The sequence below is a fragment of the Gorilla gorilla genome, chromosome 10 (genome assembly GCF_029281585.2).
Source record: "Gorilla gorilla gorilla isolate KB3781 chromosome 10, NHGRI_mGorGor1-v2.1_pri, whole genome shotgun sequence".
Lineage (NCBI taxonomy): Eukaryota > Metazoa > Chordata > Mammalia > Primates > Hominidae > Gorilla > Gorilla gorilla.
Genome location: NC_073234.2, coordinates 140,280,452 through 140,302,785, shown reverse-complemented (window position 1 = coordinate 140,302,785; position 22,334 = coordinate 140,280,452). Strand labels below are relative to the sequence as shown.

The 22,334-nt window shown below is 51.2% G+C and overlaps 1 protein-coding gene across 10 annotated transcripts in view; it reads left to right on the top strand.

Annotated features, from left to right (window-relative positions):
• The window catches only part of SCARB1 (scavenger receptor class B member 1), a 131,862-nt gene that overhangs the window by 62,027 nt on the left and 47,501 nt on the right, over positions 1–22,334 (top strand). Inside the window, exon 1 of one of the 10 annotated variants that reach the window (XM_063694468.1) lies at positions 17,169–17,323. The exons of the other annotated variants lie outside the window; for them this stretch is intronic. The gene's annotated coding sequence lies outside the window, so the exon portion shown is untranslated. Of the gene's footprint in view, positions 1–17,168; positions 17,324–22,334 lie in introns of those variants that run through there. 10 annotated transcript variants of the gene reach the window in all.

Here is a 22,334-nt window from a genome sequence, read left to right as displayed (position 1 = left end):
TAATCCTTGTAAATCGAATAATTCAGTGATACCACCACTTATACCTAGTTTCAAAACATTTCCATCCCTCCCAAGTAGAATTGCCCATTCTCCACTCTTTGCAGCTCCCCAGCCCCTGGCAACCACTCATTTTCTTTCTGCCTCTACAGATGCACCTGTTACGGACATTTCTTTCTTTCTTTTTTTTTTTTTGAGACAGAGACTTGCTCTGTCGCCCAGGCTGGAGTGCAGTGGTGCAATCTTGGCTCACTGCAACCTCCGCCTCCCGGGTTCAAGCGATTCTTCTGCCTCAGCCTCCCGAGTAGCTGGGACTACAGGCGCCCGTCACCACACCCGGCTAATTTTTTTTTGTATTTTAGTAGAGACGGGTTTCACCATGTTGGCCAGGCTGGTCTCAAACTCCTGACCTCAGGTCATCCACCTGCCTCGGTCCCAAAGTGTTGGGATTACAGGCCTGAGCCACCGTGCCCGGCCCTGGACATTTCTTTTTTTTTTTTTTGAGACGGAGTCTCGCTGTCACCCAGGCTGGAATGCAGTGGCGCGATCTCGGCTCACTGCAACCTCCGCCTCCTGGGTTCAAGCGATTCTCCTGCCTCAGCCTCCCCAGTAGCTGGGACTATAGGCGCCCGCCACCACGCCCGGCTAATTTTTTTTTTTTTTTGTATTTTTAATATAGACGGGGTTTCACCATGTTGGCCAGGCTGGTCTCAAACTCCTGACCTCAGGTCAAACACCTGCCTCGGTCCCAAAGTGTTGGGATTACAGGCCTGAGCCACCGTGCCCGGCTCTGCGCATTTCTTATAAATGAAATCATGCAATGTGTGGCCTTAAGTGCCTGGCTGCTTCCGCTTAGCGTCATGTTTTGGGGTTCATCCGTGGTGTGGCATGTGGAGTGCTGCGTTCCTTTTCGTGGCTGAGCAGGCCTCCACGGTGCGGGTGGACTGCATGCTGTTTTTCCGCGCCTCTGTGGATGGGCGTCTGGGCTGGTGGCTGCCGGGAGCGGTGCTGCTGGGAGCGCGCATGTTCGGGAACTCGCTTGGCTTCTGCTTTCAGTGGTCTCCTTTTATGCCCTCCCTCCACTCACCCCTCTCGCTCTTCAGCCCGCCCTGCCCCTGCGCCCATCCTCTGTGTGGCTGCGTCTGTAAACCTGAGTGTGTCCTTGGACCTTGTGCAGTCCTGGGCGATAGCACAGATTCCGGAGCCTGCAGGGGTGGGTCCAGATCCCGGCCCTGCCTCCTGCTGCTGTGTGACCATGGACAGGCTCTTCGAGTCTCTGGTCTCTGGTGGGTGTCTGAGTCTGCATGGGAGGCAGAGGTTGCAGTGAGCCGAGATCGTGCCACTGCACTCCAGTCTCGGCAACAGAGCAGGACTCTGTCTCAAAAAAAAAAAAGAAAGAAAGAAAAAAAAAATGTCCATAACAGGTGCATGGGCCAAAGACCATGTATTACCGTACAGTTCTGGAGGCCGGAAGTCTAAGATCAGGCTGTCGGCAGGGCTGGCTTCTCCGGAGACCCCTCTCCCGGCCTCATAGACGCCACCTTCTCCCTGTGTGCGCACATCCCCGGTGACTCTCTGCGGGTCCTAATCTCCTCTTCTAAGGGCGTCAGTCAGATTGGATTAGGGCTCACCCCACTGGCCTCATTTTAACGTAATCACCGATTTAAAGGCCCTGTCCCCCCCAATACAGTCACATTCTGATGCACCGAGGGTTAGGGCTGCAACATGGGAATTTTGGGGGGACACTGTTTAGCTCATAATAGTAGGGTACCTATAAAATGGGCTAAAACCATGCCTTCCTATAGGATTCAGTGAGGACTGAGGGAGCTAGAGGTGGAAGTGCTTTGAGCTGGGGGTGGCACAGGGAGGCCCCCTTCATGTGGCCGGTCACGTCTGAGGAGAGGGCGGCTTCTCCGTGCCGTGCACGGTAACTCGTGTCAACATTCCTCGTGCTGCCCTGTTTAAAATCTATCCGTGTTCCTATGTGTGTATCAGGCTTATTGCTTCCTTCTGCTGCCTGGACCCCCTAATTCATGTTCATCCTGTTGTAATTATTCCCTTAGCGACGGGGGTACCTTGGTTATGTCTGACTCCTGCCTCCACAAACAGCAAATATACTGGACCCTGCTGCCTTGTACTTCTCCAGAATTTCCTGGGGATGCGCAGGAGTGGAATTGCTGTAGGGCAGAGGGGGAGCCATTTTCACCCAACATGCCTTCCAGAAGGGCCACTGCTGTTCACCCTCCCAGCTCTCACATCCTCTCCAGCACCTGAGACGATTTAGCCTTCGAGAATGTCTGGGGTCTCAGTGAGTGTACGTGGTGCAGCATTGTTCTCATGTGCTTTTCTGAGGTGTGAATTTGAGTCTTCTTCCTTTCGTAAGTCCTCAGGTGGGGGTCTGAGGCTCAGAGGTTTTGAGGGCCATGTTGGAGGGTCACAGAGCAAACTGGGGCTAGACCCCACCAGCTTGGGCTTGGAGGGCCTCCAGCTTGGATGTAGGCCCCTTCATAAATCCAGGATGATCTCATCTTGGGATCCTTAACTTGGTAACATCTGTAGAGACCCTATTTTTAAATAAGGCCACATTCTGAGGTTCTAGGTGGGCATGAATTTGGCAGGGGACATGCTTCAGACCAGCACTGTGTGTGCAGGTGCCCAATCCTCACATCTGCAGAGCTCTGGGTTCAAATCCAGGTCCCACTACTCGGGTCCTGTGGAAACTCACTTTTTTCCTAAAGGCCGATTTCCAGCTCTGCACGTGGGGCCAATGTTCTTCCATCTCACAAACCAGAAGTCAAGGCCAGGCGCAGTGGCTCATGCCTGTAATCCCAGCACTTAGCGAGGCAGAGGTGGGAGGATCGCCTGAGGCCAGGAGTTCAAGACCAGCCTGGGTAACATAGTAAGACCCCCCACCCATCTCCACAGAAAGTAAGAAACAAAAACAAAACAAACTGGAGGCAAAGGAGAGCAGCTGCGGATGGTCACGTGCCTCTCCCTGGGTGTGCCCAGCTCTTACCTAGAAAGCCCTGGCTGGCATTAAAAATAAAGAAGGTAAAATAGGGATATGATCAAACAAATTAAAAGTGTACGGAAAAAGAGTCAGCCTTCTGGAAAGATCACAGCACGACACTGCTCCCCTGGCCCCAGCTGGTCTTTGCTCCAGAGGTGACTTGGGTTAATAGTTCCTTGTTTTTCCTTCCTGCAATAAACATGTTTGCGTCCACAGAGGGGGACCCACACCCGTATCCTTCCCGTCCGTGGCACACGTCCCACAAGGGCACACGGTTCCCATGCTTTTCTGCCTCTTGGCTGGGGCACCTAGGTGGATCTTGGCATCTCTTGTTCCCGCACAGAACCCATCCTCATCCCAGCCCTGGGCCTCTGTCTCCCAGCGGGCTTTGCAAATAGGACCTTGTAAAGGACAGGGCTGTGTTTCCCAAAGGCCAGAGCAGTGAAGAGGGGCATGTGGGGTCGTGGGGCACACCTCTAGTACATTGGGGTCCGGGGGTCCTTTCCAGTAAGACCTTGCTGTGCTGGAAACACCCCTGTGTCTTTCAGGGCTTTTTTCAGAGTCAGGGTTGATGTGACCGCCACGTTTCCTCTGGGCCTGACAGCTGTAATCTGTGGCTTGGGAGTGCAGATAAGTGTGATGAAGCTGCCAGCAGGCCTGGGCATCTGTGTCCTTGGTGGGGGCAGGGAGAAGAGACAGGGACTGGGATGCTGGGGCCAGGGCCAGAGCCCCGCTGAGATATGAGGTCCCCTTCCACCCTGGGAGGTGTGTGGGGAGGAGCTTCCTCGAACCCCTTTAGCTGGGACGGATGGAAGAATGAGCAGCTTTGCATTTCCGGCAGCGTCTCCAGCTTTCCTGGGGCTTTCTCGGCTTGTGTTATTGATGAACTCCAGTGTGTGAGGCCATTGGAGCCTTAGAGGCCTGTTTCCCCTGGACAGGTGACTGCCTGGGCCAGAGGCAGCACTGGCATGGTGCCCTCTTGCTCCTGGCTGGGAGTGACACGGGGCGTGGGGCGCTTTGCATTCATCCCCAGCTGTTTGGGCACATTTACAACCCTCATTTTACAGATGGGACAAACCCCAGTGGAGAATCTGCTCCGGGCAGCTGTTTATGAACCACCCGAGTGGGGCACGCAGGACTGTGGGAGGAGGAGGAGGGACCCCCAGGGCTGAAGTGGCAGGGAAGGTTACTCATCCTTTCGGCCCATGTTTACTGCTCACAAATTGTGGGCCAGGCCTCGTGCCAAGTGTTGGAGCTACAGCCGTGGACAAAAGAGACCTGGTCCTGCTCACGGCAGCTACGCTTTAGCAGGAGGGATGGGCCATGGAGAAGCACATGGAAGAGGTGGGGTGGCGAGAAGAGCTAGGAAGGGGACAAGGCAGGTGAGCTGACATGGAGCCACTGCTGGGAAGGGGACTCCTTCTCATGTGGGAGTCAGGAGGGCCTCTCAGAGGAGGGGCTCTATGAGCTGGGGAGCAGCCAGCAAAGAGCACAGCAGGTGCAAAGGCGGGAGGTGCTAAGGAGCCTGCTGTGTTGGAGGAAGAGGGAGCAGGCCAGTGGGGTTGGGAGAAGTGACTGGAGGGGGTGAGAGGGGACAGGCATGTGGGGGCCTTGCAGGACACCTGGAGGAGTTCAGATTTGGTTTTCAATTCCGTGGAGGGTTCTGAGCAGGGAAGAGCCATGATCTGACTCCGTATTTTTTTTTTTTTTTTTTTTTTTTTGAGACAGAGTCTTTCTCTGTCGCCCGGGCTGGAGTGCAGTGGCATGGTATCAGCTCACTGCAACCTCCGCCTCCCGAGTTCAAGCAATTCTCTTTTTTTTTTTTTTTTTTTTTGAGACGGAGTCTCGCTCTGTTGCCCAGGCGGGGGAGTGCAGTGGCGCAATCTCCGCTCACTGCAAGCTCCGCCTCCCTGGTTCACGCCATTCTCCTGCCTCAACCTCCCGCGTAGCTGGGACTACAGGCGCCCGCCACCATGCCCGGCTAATTTTTTTGTATTTTTAGTAGATACGGGGTTTCACCATGTTAGCCAGCATGGTCTCAATCTCCTGACCTCGTGATCCGCCCGCCTCGGCCTCCCAAAGTGCTGGGATTACAGGCGTGAGCCACCGCGCCCAGCCTCAAGCAATTTTCTTGCCTCAGCCTTCTGAGTAGCAGGGATTACACGTGCGTGCCACTACACTCGGCTAATTTTTGTATTTTTAGTAAAGATGGTGTTTCACCATGTTGGGCAGGCTGGTCTTGAACCCCTGACTTCAGGTGATCCACCTGCCTTGGCCTCCCAAAGGGCTGGGATTACATGTGTGAGCCACCACGCCCGGCCTGACTCAGTCTTGAAGAGCTCTCTGGCTGCTGTCTGGAGAAGGGAGTGTTGGGGGCCAGGCTGGAAGCGGGGAGGCAGCGAAGATGGTGATTTGAGCCAGGGTAGGGGTAGTTTTCTAAATGGAAAGAAGGGAACATGTTCGAGTTTTTTTTCAGGGAGAGTCAACAAGATAGGTCAGTGGACTGGGGTGTGAGGGAAAGAGAGGAATCAAGGGTGGTTCCTCAAGGTTTGAGGAGTTTGGTAGATGGTGGAGCCATTTTCCGAGACGAGAAGATCGGGGGAGGGAGGTTGAGAGCAGAGGGAGTGTGGGCCTTAACTCTGGTCCTAAAATCAAGCGAGGACAACTCAACAACAAGAGTCAGACAACCCCATTAAAACACGGACCAAGCACCTGCAAAGAAGACATGCAGGCAGCCAGGCGCGGTGGCTCACGCCTGTAATCCCAGCACTTTGGGAGGCCAAGGTGGGCGGATCACAAGGTCAGGAGTTCGAGGCCAGCCTGGCCAAGATGGTGAAACCCCGTCTCTACTAAAAATACAAAAATTAGCCGGGTGTGGTGGCAGGCGCCTGTATGTAATCCCAGCTACTCAGGAGGCTGAGGCAGGAGAATTGTTTGAACCCGGGAGGTGGAGGTTGCAGTGAGCCAAGACTGTACTCCAGCCTGGGCAACAGAGCAAGACTCTGTCTTAAAAAAAAAAAATGCAGATAGCCAACGGGGACATGGAAGTGTGCTCAGCGACACTCGCTTATCGTTAAGGAAATGAGAATCAGTGAGACACACTCATACCCATTAGGATGGCCACTTGAGAAAACAGAAAATCTCAAATATTGGTGAGGATGCGGAGAAATCGGGGCCCATGTGTGCTGTTGGGGTGAGGGTGCAGAGAAATCGGGGGCCATGTGTGCTGTTGGTGGGAATGTAGGATGGTGCAGCTGCTGTGTGGAGGCCCCCCCAAAATTTAACATAGAATTACCGTATGGTGGGGCAACCCCACTTCTGGGTATCAAAGAAATGGAAGTGGGAACTTGAAGAGGAATCTGGCCACCTCGTTCATTGCAGCGCTGTTCACGATGGCCCAACGGTGGGAGCAACCCGAGTGTCCGCTGATGGGTGGTGGGTAAGAAGCTGGGGCCCATCCACACGTTGGAATAGGATTCAGCCTGGAAAAGGAAGGACATTCGGACGCACGCTGCGACATGCATGGGCCTTGAGGAAGTTATGCGAGAGAAATAAGCCGCAACAGGACAAATACTGTATGATTCCATTCGCATGAGCTCCCTAGAGTAGCCAGATCCACAGAGACAGAAAAGAGAATGGTGGGTGCCAGGGGCTGGGGGAGAGGGGGTGCGGAGCTCTTTTTCAGGGGGTACAGGGTTTCACTTTTGCAGGATGAAAGAGTTCTTTAGATGGATGTTGTTGATAATTGCACAACATTGCAAATGTCCTTAATGCCACTGAACTGTACACTTAAAAATGGCTAAGTTGGGCTGGGCGCGTAGTGGCTCATGCCTGTAATCCCAGTACTTTTGGAGCCCAAGGTGGGTGGATCACGAGGTCAGGAGTTCAAGACCAGCCTGGCCAAGATGGTGAAACCCCGTCTCTACTAAAAATACAAAAATGAGCCTGGCATGGTGGCAGGCGCCTGTAATCCCAGCTACTTAGGAGGCTGAGGCAGAGAATTTCTTGAACCTGGGAGGCAGAGGTTGCAGTGAGCCGAGATCACACCACTGCACTCCAGCCTGGGCGACAGAGCGAGACTCCATCTCAAAAAAAAAAAAAAAAAAAGGCTAAGTTGGTAAATTTTATGTTTACCCCAATTAAAATTAAAAACTGTGGCAGGGTTTAACCTGAAGGGAGAAATGGTACCGGCCCCTCCTGCTTGAATGGGTTGGGCTGTTGGTTTGTAGATGGTAGACCAGACGGCCCAGCCTGTTGGCCAGGGTCAAATTCCAACATGCTGAGCCTGTTGCAGAAGACTGAGCCTTTGAAGCAGGCAGCCCTGAGCTTCTGATTCCTCCAGGCCCAAACCACCGTTGCCCTATTTTACAAGACCTTGGCTGGCTTCATGACGTGTTCTTGAACTGGAGCCAGTGGTGAGCTCAGGGAGGCTCCTGTAACAATAGTTCCCTGAGGCATGTTTATAGCCGGGTGCCCTCTTCACAACAGACACATGTCCTGGGTCATCTCATTCTCTCTGCACTGCCACGGGGAGGATGGGGAGGCAGTCACGTCTCCATGTGGCATATCAGGGGACCGGGGTGGGAGGGGCTGACTGAGCTGAGGCCAGAACTAGATCTGCAGCCCTGGCCCTCTCCCTAATGGCCAGATCCGGCCTCACCCGTGAAGCTGGCTGGCAGGGGACGGCCCTTCCTGAATTTCTGTGTGGTCTAGGCTAGGGTTGGCATGCTTTTCTGTACAGAGACCGATAGTCAATATGCTCAGCTCTGCAGGCTGCACAGGTTGTGTCTCAGCTACTCAGCCCTGCTGCTATGATGCTGAGGCTGCCATTGACGACACAGAAATAAGTCGAGGTGGCCGCTGTGGGCCAGTGCCACTGCATTTATGAACACCGAAATGTGAATTTCATATAACTTTCACATGTCATGAAATGGCATTTTTCTTTCAATTGTTTGTTTATTTATTTTTAACATATTTTTTGGAGACATGGTCTCACTGTGTCACCCAGGCTGGGGGGCAGGGGCACCATCATGGCTCACTGCAGCCTAGACCTCCTGGGCTCGTTATCCTCCCACCTTACTCTCCTGAGTAGCTGGGACAACAGGCATGTGCCACCACGCCTGGCTCATTTTTTTTTTTTTTTATAGGTTGGTGGGTGGGTGTGTAGGGGGGGTCCTCACTATGTTGCCCAGGCTTGTCTTGAACTGGCCTCAAGTGACCCTCCCACCTTGGTCTCCCAAAGTGTTGGGATTACAGGCGTGCAGCACTGCACCCGGCTGGCTGACTTTCTTTTTTCTTTTCTTTTCTTTTCTTTCTTCCTTCCTTTCTTCCTTTCTTTCTTTCTTTCTTTTCTTTCTTTTTTCTTTCCTTTCTTTCTTTTCTTTCTTTCTTCTCCCTTCCTTCCTTCCTTCCTTTCTTTCTTTTCTTTCTTCCCTTTCTTCCCCTCTTTCCCTTCTTTCCATTTGAAAATGCAAAATGCTCGTTAGCTTGTGGGGTGAGTAGAAATAGGCATCAGGCTGGATTTGGTCCACAGGCTGTAGCTTGTTGAAACCTTTCTAAGAACAGAGAAGAATAATGTTTTTGCTTGAAAACAGCCAGCTTTATTGAGGTTGGGGTGTTTGAAAGAAGGCATATTCACTGTCTGACTTGTGTGGAAACAGTGGGGCTGGGATCAGCCCTGGTAGAAATTGTTCTTGTCCAAAAAAGCAAGTAGAGGTGGGCTGCCTGGAGTTCCTGTCATGCAGGTGCAACTGGGGAGCAGGATGAGGCCCTGATTTGGCGGGGAAGGAGAGGTTGTGCTTGATTCATCTCTGTGCCCGGGGACCAGGACTCTGTGCACCTTCCAGCATTCTCTTCGCTGGTCTGAGCTCCTTACTTGCCACGCCTGTGCTGGGCCTTTACCAAGGCAGTGCCCAGCCTTTGGTGTCGGACCCAAGGTCAAGACTCTGTGCCACCATTGGGTTTGTGCTCTTGGGCAAGCGAGTGGTTTAATCTCCCTGTACTTCACTTTCTTCATCAGTAAAATGGAGACGAATTGTTAGCTTTATTCTATTTTATTTTATTTCACTTTATTTTGAGACAGGGTCTTGCTCTGTCACCCAGGCTGGAGTACAGTGGCACGATCATGGCTCACTGCAGCCTCTATCTCCTGGGCTCAAGGGATCCTCCTGCCTCAGCCTTCCATGTACCTGGGTCTACAGGCATACACTACCATACTTGGCAAATTTTTAAACATTTTTTGTAGAGATGGGGCTCACTGTGTTGCGCAGGCTGGTCTCGAACTCCTGGGCTCCAGTGATCCTCCTGCCCCGGCGTCCCAAAGTGCTGGGATTACAGGTGTGAGCCACCACACCCAGCCTAATTGTTAGGTTTAAATAAATGAAAGCATTGCTTTAAATGGGATGCTTTGAGCTGGAAACAACATAAAACTTGCCTCCAGTGGCTTCTGTAATGCAGATGTTTACTGTTGTGCTTCCTGAGAGATGGGAGGTGGTGGTTTCCAGATGTGTTCAGCAGTTCAGAACATCGTGCTCTGCCTCAGTAGATTTGGCCCAGTGGCTCTCCGAGGTGGTTGTACTGATGGACACTCTGGCCAGTGACACATGCACGAGACCTCTGGCGCTTGCCAGTGCGTGCCAGTGAATACGTGTGATGTCCCTGAGCTCTTCCTACTGGGTACCTGAGTCACTTGTGAATTGCATGTCCTCTTCCCCACTTCCTGCTCAGTCCACGAGGGCAGGAATCCTGTTGGATTAACTTTACCCCTGTAGCACTGATCGCCCGCTTTGGATGCTCAGGCAGGGTTGAAATGAATGAATGACTGAGTGAATGAATGAATGAATGAATGCCACGTTCTCATCGTGTGTTACTATAGGACAGGGATTGCAAACTGTGCAGGAACATACATGGGGGAAGGGCCCTGGCATGAGGTGATAGGGAGTGGTGGGGCCTGTTGCAAGCTGGAGGGCACACCCCAACTGTGAAGCGGCTCCTGCTTTGCTCCAGCAGGCTGGGCCACGTGGCATGCAGGCCTAGAGCTGGACATCACCCAGGTTCCCAAAAGAAGCCAGAAGGCAGGAATTTACCTGCTGGTTTAAGATACTGTCAACAGATTCAAATATTTTGAAATATCATGTGATTCAAAACCCATCTACTGGCCAAATCTGGCCCATGGGCCCAGTTTGTGGCATCTGGTTCAGGAAGAGACAAGACCTAGTTTGTGTTTTTTTTAGTGGGGGCGGGGAGGATGCGGTGTATAAGAAATTTTGAGTGAATTAAAAAAAATTTATGAAAAATTTCAAGGGCTGGGTGCAGTGTCTCACGTTCGTAATCCAGCTCTTGGGGAGGTTGAAGCAGGAGAATTGGTTTAGGCCAGGAGTTTCAGACCAGCCTGGGCAACATAGCGAGACCCCTACAAAAAATAAAATCTACAAAAAATGAAAAAATTAGCTGAGTATGGTGACAGAAGCTGCTGTGGTCCCAGCTACAAGGAGGCTGAGGCAGGAAGATGGTTTGAGCCCAGGAGTTCAAGGCTACAGTGAGCTCGGATTGCACCAGTGCACTCCAGCCAGGGTGACAGAGCAAGACCCTGTCTCTTAAAAAAAAAAAAAATTCAAACCTACATAAAAATAGACCGGCGTGATGGTCGTGGGCCCTGTAACTTGCTGAGGAGATATCAAGTCTTGCCTTCTGCACGTGCCTCCATACACTTTCCCCTTTTCCACATTGTTCTGGGGCTCATGTCAGACATTGCCTTATCCGTCAGTGTCTCTAATATAGCCACGGCACTTCATGGTGCATTGGAGTCTGGACGCTGGAGGGCTCACTAAAACACGGATCACCAGGCCCCAGCCCCTGAGTGTCTGAGTCGGCAGACCTGGCATGGAGCCTGGGAATCTGCTTTTTTATCGAGTTCCCAAGTGATGCTGATGTTGCTGGTTTGGAGACCGCCTTTTTTTTGGGGGGATGGACAGGGTCTTGCTGTGTTGTGCAGCTTGGAATGTAGTGGTGCAATCACAGCTCACTGCAGCGTCGACCTCCTGGGCCCAAGCAATCCTCCTGCCTCAGCCTCCCAAGTAGCTGGGACTACAAGTACATGCCACCATGCCTGGCTATTGTAAAAAAATTTTGTTCTAGAGATGAGATCTTGGTATGTTGCCCAGACTGTTGAACTCCTGGGCTCAAGTGATCCTCCCATCTTTGCCTTCCAAAGTGCTGGGATTACAGGCGTGAGCCACCACGCTCAGCCAGGGACCACGCTTCAAGAACCACTGCCCGAACAGGTACCTAGTAAACACCACCACTATGATAAAGCAAAAGAAAATCCCCAAGCATGACCACAGTACTATGCTCACACCAAAAGTCATTCTGTAGGGCAGTAATGAAGTTTGAAAGGTGGACCTGCTCCAATGTTCAGAAATTGCCCGAGACCTCATGCCTGGAGTGGGAGGCTCTGCCTGGACCCTCAGCCCCTTGTTGGTTGGGCCCCTTTTTGGGGCCTCAGGGGCTGTGGCTCAGGGACCAGCACAAGGGACTGGCACCGGTGACGTCTGTTTCTGGTCGCGGCCCAGCCTGGAAGTTTCTGGGAACCTGAGGACCCTGGAGTGGTCCTGACCTCTGGCTGCCTCCCTGTCCCCCCCCGTGTGTCCCGTGGGAGCTCACTGGCTCTGGAGGCCTGCTTTTGACAAGACCCCTGGCTCTGGCCTTGCAGGGCGCCTCAGGCCCCTGCTGGCTGTTGCCTGCATTCTTCCTCCCGTGTGGCTGAGGATGAAGCTGGCTTAGCCCTTTTCAGGGCGGGCCTCGGTTTGTGTTTCTGGACACCCTCGTGTCACTGGCAGGAGGTCTCGGGAGTCACGAGGAGGCAGTGCGGGCAGCACGGGCACGTCCGCAGCCCAGAGGGCTTGCTTTTCAGATCCCAGCTGCAAGAACAAAGTGCCCCCGCTGAGCTGCTTGAAAGCAGCCACGGGAGAGTGTCCTGCTCTGCAGATCATTCCCCGGCCCGGGTTTCTCTTAGGACAGCTCAGGACGAAACACAGCAGGGTTCAAAAGCGGGGGACGTGTGAGCATCCTGGGCGTGGAGCTTCCCATTAAAGAGGACACTGGGCTTCCTGCCGGGTCCACCTTGTCTCTAGCGAAGGCTGACTTCTGGCCAAGATAGGGCTGTGGGGAGAGGAAGGGGTGCACGGGGCAAATGTCACACTCCCTGGTGCAGGGGTGTTCCCTGGGGTGGAGGGGGCTGTGTGGGAGGATGCTCTGGGGTCTCTGGGTGGGTGTGGCAGGCTGAACAATGTCCCCAAAAGGTGCTGGCATCCTGATCCCCAGGACCTGTGAATATGTGACCTTCCTCAGCAAAAGTGGCTTTGTAGGCGTGATTAAGTTAAGGATCTTACACCAGGCATGACGGCTCACACCTGTAATCCCAGCACTTTGGGAGGCCAAGGTGGGAGATTTTTGAGCCCAGGAGTTTAAGACCAGCTTGGGCAACATAGTGAGACCCCATCTCTATAAAAAATTTAAAAATTAGCCAGGCGTGGTGGTGTGTGCTTGTGGTCCCAGTTATGTGGGAGGCTGAGGAAGGAGAATTGCTTCAGCCCGGGAGTTCGAGGCTGCAGTAAGCCGTGATCACACCACTGCATTCCAGCCTGGCAACAGAGTGAGACCCTGTCTCAAAAAAAAAAAAAGTTAAGGATCTTGAGATGGAAGATGAACTTGGATTGTCCCAGGGGCCACAATGCTTTCACAAGGATCTTTGACAGAGGGAGGCAGGAGGGTCAGAGTAGGAGATGTGACCGCAGAAGCAGGGGTTGGAGTGATGAGGGGACAGGAGCCAAGGAATGCGGAGGCCTCTTAGAAGCTGGGAAACGGAAGGCAATGGATTCCCCCGAGCTCCGGAAGGAAGCACCCTGCCTGCACCGTGACTTTCATCCCATCTCAGGGGCAGTCCCAGTTTGGACTTCTCCCCCGAGAACTGTAAGATAATAACTTTGTATTGATCTGAGCCAGTGTTAATTGTTAATTCTTACAGCAGCAGTGGGAAGCTAATACAATGAAAATGCTTCCATTAAAGCCAGGTCATTAACATGATAGTATAATCTGGTTTGGGTGGGCTTAAATAAAATATTTAAACTTAAAATAATGTTGTGTTAATATGTGAACTTTTGAAATTGTCAGTGTTTTTACAAAAAGACTTTAATGTTCTGGAAAAAGTATAAATATGGGGTGCACATTTTTTCCTTTTGCTTGAAGCTGTAATATGATTCGGTGAGGCACTGATTTGGCCCTCCCTGTATTGCCGCGACAGAGCCTGCTTGTTTTAAAATAACTTTCTGTTTTAGAACAGTTTTTTTTTTTTTTTTTTTTTTTTTTTGAGACCAAGTCTCACTCTGTCGCCCAGGCTGGAGTGCAGTGGCACAATCTCGGCTCACTAGAACCTCCGCCTTCCAGGTTCAAGTGATTCTCCTTCCTCAGCCTCCCAAGTAGCTGGGACCACAGGTGCCTGACACCACACCTGGCTAATTTTTGTATTTTTAGTAGAGTCGGGATTTCACTATGTTGGCCAGGCTAGTCTCCAACTCCTGACCTCAAGTGATCCACCTGCCTTGGCCTCCCAAAGTGCTAGGATTCCACAGGTGTGAGCCACCGCGCCCGGCCTAGAACAGTTCAACTTTCAGAAAAATTGGGAAGATAGTGCTGAGTTCCCACATATCCCACAGCCAGTGTCCCCTGCTATTAACATCTTAAAGGAATGGGATACATTTGTTGCTATGAATGAACCAGTGTTGATACATCAGTAATAACTAACATCCAGACAGGATGCACGTTTCCTTCGTTTCTCCTTCGTATCATTTTCTGTCCCAGGACCCAATCCAGGGCCCCACATTGCGTTTGTCCCTCACGTTGCCTTAGGATCCTCTGGTCTCTGTGGGTTCTCAGACTTTCCTGGCTTTGGATGACCTGGATTGCGTTCCTGAGCACCGGCTAGGAATTTTGCAGGACGTCCCTCTGCTGGGATTTGTCTGTTGTTCTTCTATTGATTAGGCCCTAGTTCCTTCCGGGTTTTGGAAGGAAGATCGCAGTGACGAAGGGCTGTTCCCAGCACATTATGTCAACATGACCTGTCCCTGCTGCATGGGTCCTATTCTTTATTCCTTGTTACAGGTAAAGAAACAGGCACAGGAAGTTGTATCAGGCGCCTGCTGGTAGGTGGAGGATGGGCAGGGGGTTGAGGGGACAGGGAGTGGACAGAGCCCCTTTGCTGGTAAAGAGGGGACCCCAGACCTCTCAGGTCTCTCCAGGACCCCTGGCGGTCTCCTGGCTGGCCTCGCTGCTCCGCTTCAGAAATCAGATTTGACGGGGCACTGGGACCCTGATTGGGCCTTGGTGGCTGTAGGTGCTCTCTTATTAGAGACACCACTTGAGGGTGTATTGAACATCTGAAGAGTACCCACCCCTGGATCAATAATTTTTTGCTTTAGGCCAGGCGCAGTGGCTCACGTCTGTAATCCCAGCACTTTGGGAGGCCAAGGTGGGCCGATCACCTGAGGTCAGGAGTTGGAGACCTCAGCCTGGCCGACATGGTAAAACCCCATTTCTGTCAAAAATACAAAAATCAGGCCAGGCGCGGTGGCTCATGCCTGTAATCCTAGCACTTTGGGAGGCCGAGGCAGGCAGATCACCTGAGGTCAGGAGTTTGAGACCAGCCTGGCCAATTTGGCAAAACCCCGTCTCTACTTAAAAAAATACAAAAATTAGCCAGGTGTGGTGGCGGGCACCTGTAATCCCAGCTACTCGGGGGGCTGAGGCAGGAGAATTGCTTGAACCCGGGAGGCAGAGGTTGCAGTGAGCCGAGATCGCGCCACTGCACTCCAGCCTGGGTGACAGAGCAAAACTCCGTCTAAAAAAAAAAAAAAAATCAGCTGGGCATGGTGGTGTATGCCTGTAGTCCCAGCTATTCTGGAGGCTGAGGCAGGAGAATTGCTTGAACCTGGGAGGTGGAGGTTGCAGTGAACTGAGATCACACCACTGCACTCCAGCCTGGGCGACAGAGTGAGACTCTGTCTGAAAAAAGAAAAAATTTTTTTTGCTTTAATTTTTTTCTTTTTAAAAATTGAAGTATCAAATACATTAAGAAAAGTGCACAATTTCGGTTAGAGGTTGATGGATTTTCACCTAGGTATGCACGCTTGTAATGACCCCCTATACCAAGTGTAAACGGCTCCCCCGCACCCCTCCCTGTCAGTATCCACCCCTGAGGTCCTGCTGCCCCCACCTCTATCCCCATGGATTGGTTTTGCCATTCCCTGGGACGTCACTTACATGGACTCATGCACGTGGTCCCTGTGTGTGATTTACCCTGTCATTGTGTGTCTCAATTGGTCATTCCCTTTTGTCGCTGGGTAGCATTCCATGGTATGAGTGTGTCCCCATTCGTCATGCATTCACTTGCTTGTAGACATTTGTGTTGTTTCCAGTTTTGGGCTGTTATGGGTACGGCTGCTATGAGCATTTGTGGATAATCTTTGTGTGGGTGCATGCTTTCATTTTTCTGGGACAAATACTGGGGGTGGGATTGCTATATTGTAGGGTGAACGTCCAGCTTTGGTAGAAAAAGTATATTCCACAGTGACTGCACTAATGCACTTCCACCAGCAATGTGTGAGCACTCTGGCTGCTCCACATCCTCACCAGCACTTGTTATTGTCAGTCTTTTTCATTGTAGCCATTCTGGTGTATGGCATGGGATCTCACTGTGAGTCCAGTGGACATTTCTCTGATGACTAAGCCACCCAGGGCTGGTGGGTGGCTCCAGGAAGTCACAGGAATCCTTTCTCCTATCTCCTATTCTGCTCCGCCCTTCTTCATGTGTGGCTTTCATTCTTAAGGGTGCCTCATGATTCAAGATGGCTGCTCTAGCTCCATCCATTGTGACTGAATTCCGGGCAGCAGGAAGGGGGACTTATCAACAACTACATAGAAATTTCAGATATTGATAATGTCAGGGAGATAAAACAGGGTGATGAATACAATGTGATGGGGGAAGGGCTGCTTTAGGAAGAATGGTATTTTCATCCATTTTGTTCACTATTGAAGTGCCCAGGCCTAGAGCAGAGCCTGCCATACAGTGGGGCTCAATAGAGATGGTTAAGGGATTGAAAAGTGCTCAGGGAAGGTCTCACGGAGAAAGTGACTTTAGACTTGAGAAGTGAGGGGCTCACTTTTGTGGGCATCAGGGGAAAGATTGCCCCTGGAGGAGCAAAGAGTCAGTGCAAAGGCCCTGTGGCAGAAACTTGCCTGGTGGCTCAGGAGCACAGCAAGGCCAGTGTGGCTGGAGCAGAGTGAGCGAGGCAGATAGGAATGGGGGAGGAGACTGGAGTGACTACAGGGAGCTGGGTTGTGCAAGACCTTATAGGTCACTGTCAGGAATTTAGATTCTATTCTGAGATAAATAGGGAGGCATGGGGGAGGTTTGAGCAGAATGACATGCTTTGACTTTAATCTTAAAAGGATAACTTGGATTCTGTGGGGAGAACGGGGCGGGGGGCAAGAGCAGAGGCAGGAAAACAGCGGGGAAACTACGGCACCCATCCATACAAGCCAGGATGGGGGCCAGGATGGTGTTGGAGAGAAGTGGATGGATTTGAGGCATGCTTTAAAGCGAGAGCAGCCCAGCCTTGCTGATGGAGGGTGCTAGGTGGGAGGAAAATGGAGGACTCAGGAATGACTCAACCTCTTCGCTTAAGCAACTTACAAGCGTGGGTTTCTTGTAAAAACCTTTTATTTTAGTCTTCTTACTTTAGTCCTTTAAAAATCAAAAGAAGTTGGAACATGAGCCAAGGGTGTGGTGTTCCCAAGTCCCAGATTGGATTAGCCTGTGTCGTAGTTGTTCCTGCATCTTAAGGCCCCATGGAGCTGGGGATGCCTGGAGCCCTGGGATTGAGAGTGTAGTCAGCCACTGACTGCTGGTCCAGAGTGGGCAGGGCCTGGCCTTGTCCCAGAACTAGGCTTCGTCTGGGCAAATTGGCTTCTTGGCTCATTTGGTCAGAGGTGTGTTTCTTGGAAGCCTGTTTTCTCTTCTCATAGGAGGAGGAATTAGACCTTGTAATTAGGTGGCCAGGTCAAGTTAATGATTCATTTGTGAAGCTCCCGTGCAAGGAGCCCAGCGGGGATGGCCTAGGAGAGAAGCATGAGGGCACAGGCCTAGACGTGGACACCGAGCCTGGGGCTCTGTCTCTCCCTGCTCCTGTGACCTTGGTCAGGCATTTGGCTTTGGAGCCTCAGTGTCTGCTTCGATGAGACGAGCCATTGAGAATTTAAGAGGTAAAGTAGGTGGAAGTGTTTCGCTACCTGAACAGGGCCGGGCAGATTGTCCAGACGATTCTGCTCCCCTGGTGTCTGAGGGCAGGGGCGTCTCAGGGCAGGGGCCCCATCGTGTTCATCCCTGTGTCTTTAAATTCCTAGCATAGCATCTAGCGTGGGGCGGGTGATTGTACAGGGCATGAACTGCAATCCCAGTGAGGTCAGAGCAGCCTCACTGTAGGCCGAGGTCGTTCCAGTGGGCTTCATGGAGGAGGCGGCACCTGGGCGAGCGGGGTGTTAGGTTTGGAGGTCAGGGGCCTCTCCAGGTGCAGGGGAGAGTGCTGTGGGTGGTAGGAAGAGAATGCTAAAAATTAATGTCTATGAAATCTTCATCTCATCCATCACACATTTACCAAGTTGTTGCCCCGGCCTAAACAGGCGGTACTCTCTGTGTATTTAAAAAAAAAAAAAAATCCCTTCTTAAGTATGAGCTGTTTAAAACACACAAAGGAGGACTAGCGTTACCACCCGGTAGACATTTCCACGTTGATTATATGGTTTCAGGTCTCACTTTTGCTCATTCACCCAGAAAATATTTACAGAGCTCCTGCAAGGTGCCAAGAGCTGTCCCAGGCCCTGAGGACAGACACATCGCCAAACAAAGCAGCTGAGGATCTTGCCCCTGTGGGTTTATGGCCAGGCAGGTGATACAGATGGAGAGCAATAAACCTGATAAGCTAATTATACTGTGTGCTCGAAGGCCACAAGCAGCATGGAGACAACACGGCAGGTCGGGAGGTCAGGAGTTTTAGGGGCAGGTTGGATGAGCCTTCTGAGAAGGGGGCATGTAAGCAGAGATTCGAAGGGGTGAGGGATTTGACCACGTGTTTAGGAGGAAGCAGTGGGTGCAAAGGCCCTGGGGCAGGAGCGTGGCCGCTTAGACAGGATAGCAAGGAGGCTGTGGGGCTGGGCTGAGTAACAGACAGCGGTTGTGGAATGAGACCACCGCTTCTCCTGTTGTCCTTCCCAGCTTCTCCCCAGCCTCCCCTTTTCCCTAGTTTATAAGACAGGAGAAAAGGGAGAAAGCAAAAAGTTGGAAAGAAACAGAAGTAAGATAAATAGCTAGACGACCTTGGCGCCACCACCTGGCCCTGGTGGTTAAAATAATAATAATAATAATATTAACCCCTGACCAAAACTACTGGTGTTATCTGTAAATTCCAGACGTTGTATGAGAAAGCACTGTAAAACTTTTTGTTCTGTTAGCTGATGTATGTAGCCCCCAGTCACGTTCCTCACACTTACTTGATCTATTATGACCCTTTCACATGGACCCCTTAGAGTTGTAAGCCCTTAAAAGGGCTAGGAATTTCTTTTTCGGGGAGCTCGGCTCTTAAGACGCGAGTCTGCCGATGCTCTCGGCCGAATGGAAACCTCTTCCTTCTTTAATCCGGTGTCTGAGGAGTTTTGTCTGTGACTTGTCCTGCTACAGTTGGATGTGGGGCCAGAGAGAACACAGGGGCCAGACCAGGCAGAGGGGCTTGTAGGCCAATGTTCGGACGGTGGCTCGTATGTTATTTATTTTCAAGAAATAACATGTTCATAATGACAGTTAAAGCTTTCCCCACATCCCCAGCCCCCAGCCCTCTCCTGAGATTGTTTGCAGGTATCATTTCCCTGAATGTTTTTCTACATTTCCACATGGGTTTGTCTTCAGAAAGAATATAGAGTATTATTTCGTGTGTTTGGAAAATTCACGTCAAGAGGCCCATGTCAATTGTTTCTTTCTTTAGCCTTTTCTTCACTCAAGATTTTTTTTTCTTTAAAAATAAAAATTGAGGCCAGGTGCAGTGGCTGACACCTATAATCCCAGCACTTTGGGAGGCTGAAGCGAGTGGATCGCTTGAGCTCAGGAATTCAAGACCAGCCTGGGCAACATAGTGAGACCTTGTCTCTACTAAAAGCAAAAAAATAAAAAAATAGCCGGGCGTGGTAGTATGTGCTTTGTAGTCCCAGCTACTCAGGAGGCTGAGGTGAGAGGATTGCTTGATCCGGGGAGATGGGGAAGTCAAGGCTCTCCAGCCTGGGCAACTGAGTGAGACTCTGTTTCAAAATAAATAAATAATAAAAATTATGTATATTTAAGGCATCCAAATGCTGTTTTGCTATATACACACACATAGTGAAATGATTACTACAGTTAAGCAGATTAACATATGTATCTCCTCATATAGTCACCTCTTTTTTTTTTTTTTTTTTTTGAGACAGGGTCTCGCTCTGTCACCCAGGCTAGAGTGCAGTGGGGTGATCATGGTTCACTGCAGCCTTGAACTCAGGCTCAAGTGATCCTCCCACTTAAGCCTCCTGAGTAGCTGGGACCACAGGTGCGCGCCAATGTGCCTGGCTAATTTTTGTATTTTTTATAGAGACAGGCTCCCTATGTTGCCCAGGTTGTTCTCAAACTCCTGACCTCAAGAGATCCTCCCACCTCGGCCTCCCAAAGTGCTGGGATTACAGGCATGAGGCCCGGCCACCTCTTTGTTTTTAGTGGTGAGAGCACCTGAAATCTGCTTCCAGTATACAGTACAGTTTTAATCACAGTCCTCGTGTTGTGCATGCAACCTCCAGACCGACCACCCACCCCACATGACTGCAGCTTTGCGCCCTGTGACCTGCATCTCCCCACCTCCCCAGCCTCCGCCCCGTAAGCACCATTCAACTCTCTGTGTATTCAATGTCTTCAGATTCCTCACCTCTAAAAGACAAATCTGGAAGTATTTGTCCTGCAGTATTTGTCTTTCTGTCAAGATTCTGCCGTTGAGATATCTCCAAGTCGATGGCGTTTACTCACTGTGCAGCCACCGTGTGCAGAAGCCCAGCTTATCTTTGACTGAGAACCTGGCTGGGCTCTCTGTTGTTTTTCAAGGCAGGGTCTCGCTCTGTCACCCGGGCTGGAGTGCAATGGTGTGATCTCGGCTCACTGCAACCTCCGCCTCCCGGGCTCAAGCGATTCTCCCACCTCAGCCTCCCGAGTGGCTGGGACTACAGGTGCATGTCACCGTGCTTGGGTAATTTTTGTAGTTTTAGTAAAGACGGGGTTGCACCATGTTGGCCCGGCTGGTCTGGAACTCCTGACCTCAAGTGATCCACCCGCCTCGGCCTCCCAAAGTGTTGGGATCACAGGCGTGAGCCCCCGTGCCTGGCCCTCTGTTCTTTTTTTGAGGTCTGACAATTCTTCTGGCGCTTTCTTGCACACTTAGGAGAATCTTTCTAGGGCAGAGTTTTCAAACTGTCAGATGTGATCAGATTGTGGGTCGTGAAATAAGTGGGGTGGGTGGGGATCAGCTTTTTTTTTTTTTTTTTTTTTTTGAGATGGAGTCTCGCTCTGTCGCCCAGGCTGGAGTGCAGTGGCGCAATTTTGGCTCGCTGCAACCTCCGCCTCCTGGATTCAAGCGATTCTCCTGCCTCAGCCACCCGAGTAGCTGGGACTACAGGCATCTGCCACCACGCCTGGCTAATTTTTTTGTATTGTTAGTAGAGACAGGGTTTCACTGTGTTGGCCAGGATGATCTCAATCTCCTGACCTCATGATTCGCCCGCCCCAGCCTCCCAAAGTGCTGGGATTTCAGGCGTGAGCCACCGCACCTGGCCTGGGATCAGCATTTTAAAAACAGAATGGAATAGGATAGAATACCAGAGGGGCGAATAATGAAGTCATAACGTAAGTTGCATCATGCTGGGAAGGTGCGTGTTCCCTCATGAGGCTTCTGGTGGGTGTGCAGGTCGTGGCCCTAGCCTGGCAGGAGCTGGGAAGCTGGTGCTCTGCACCATGTCTGAACAGGGAACCCACAGACCATGGGGCTTTGCTCACACCTGACCCGATTAGAAACTGTCCCGACTCCCCAGTGGCCTGAGCCCCGCTGTGCACAGCGGTCCTGTTTCCAAACATCTTTGCCTGTAGTTGTTTTCTTGGATGTCCTAATTTTTGCTCATCTACTGGGAAATGATATCTCATTTTAATTTGGAGTTAATCTTTCTTTTTGAAATTGTGATTAAGATCCAGTTAACACAAAATTCACCAAAACCATTTACAAATGTACAGTTTAGTGGCATTTAGTGCGTTCACAAGGTTGTGCAACCGTTACCACGATCTAGTTCCAAAGCATTCTCGTTACCGTGTACCCATTAAGCAAGCAGTCACCCACCATTCCTTCCTCCCCCAGCCCCTGGCAACCACCAATCATCTGCTGTCTCTGGATTTGCCTATTCTGGGCATTTCATAAGTGTGGTCAGACACTAAGTGTGGCCTTTTGACTGGCTTCTTTCACTCCGTGTCAGGTTTTTGAGGTTTGTCCATGTGGTGGCATGTGTCAGTGTTGCATTCCTTTCTTTTTCTTTCTTTCTTTCTCTCTTTTTTTTTTTTTTTTGAGATGAAATCTCGGTCTGTTACCCAGGCTGGAGTGCAGTGGCGCGATCTTGGCTCTCACTGCAACCTCCGCCTCCCGGGTTCAAGCGATTCTCCTGCCTCAGCCTCCCGAGTAGCTGGGAATACAGTTGGCTGCCACCATGCCCAGCTAATTTTTGTATTTTTTTTTTTTTTTTTTTTTAGCAGAGGCGGGGTTTCACCATGTTGGCCAGGCTGGTCTTGAACTCCTGACCTCAGGTGATCCACTTGCCTCAGCCTCCCAAAGTGCTGGGATTACAGATGTGAGCCACCACACCCGGCCGCATTCCTTTCTTTAAAATTATTTTTTTTGGCTCTTTAAATACATTTCTTTTTTACGCAGTAAACAGGCAACCCATGCATTCCTTTTTCTGAATGAGTCAGATGCCGCTGTCTGGACAGACCACACTGCGCTCAGCCGTTCATCTGTTGACGGACACTTGGATTGTTTTTGCCCATTGCGAACAGCGCTGCTGTGCACATTCTCGTACGTGGTGTTTTTTACACCCATTTTCAGTTCTTCTTGGGTCTGTTCTGGGGAGTGGAGTTGCAGGGTCATACGGTAACTTTGTGTTTGATCGTTTGAGG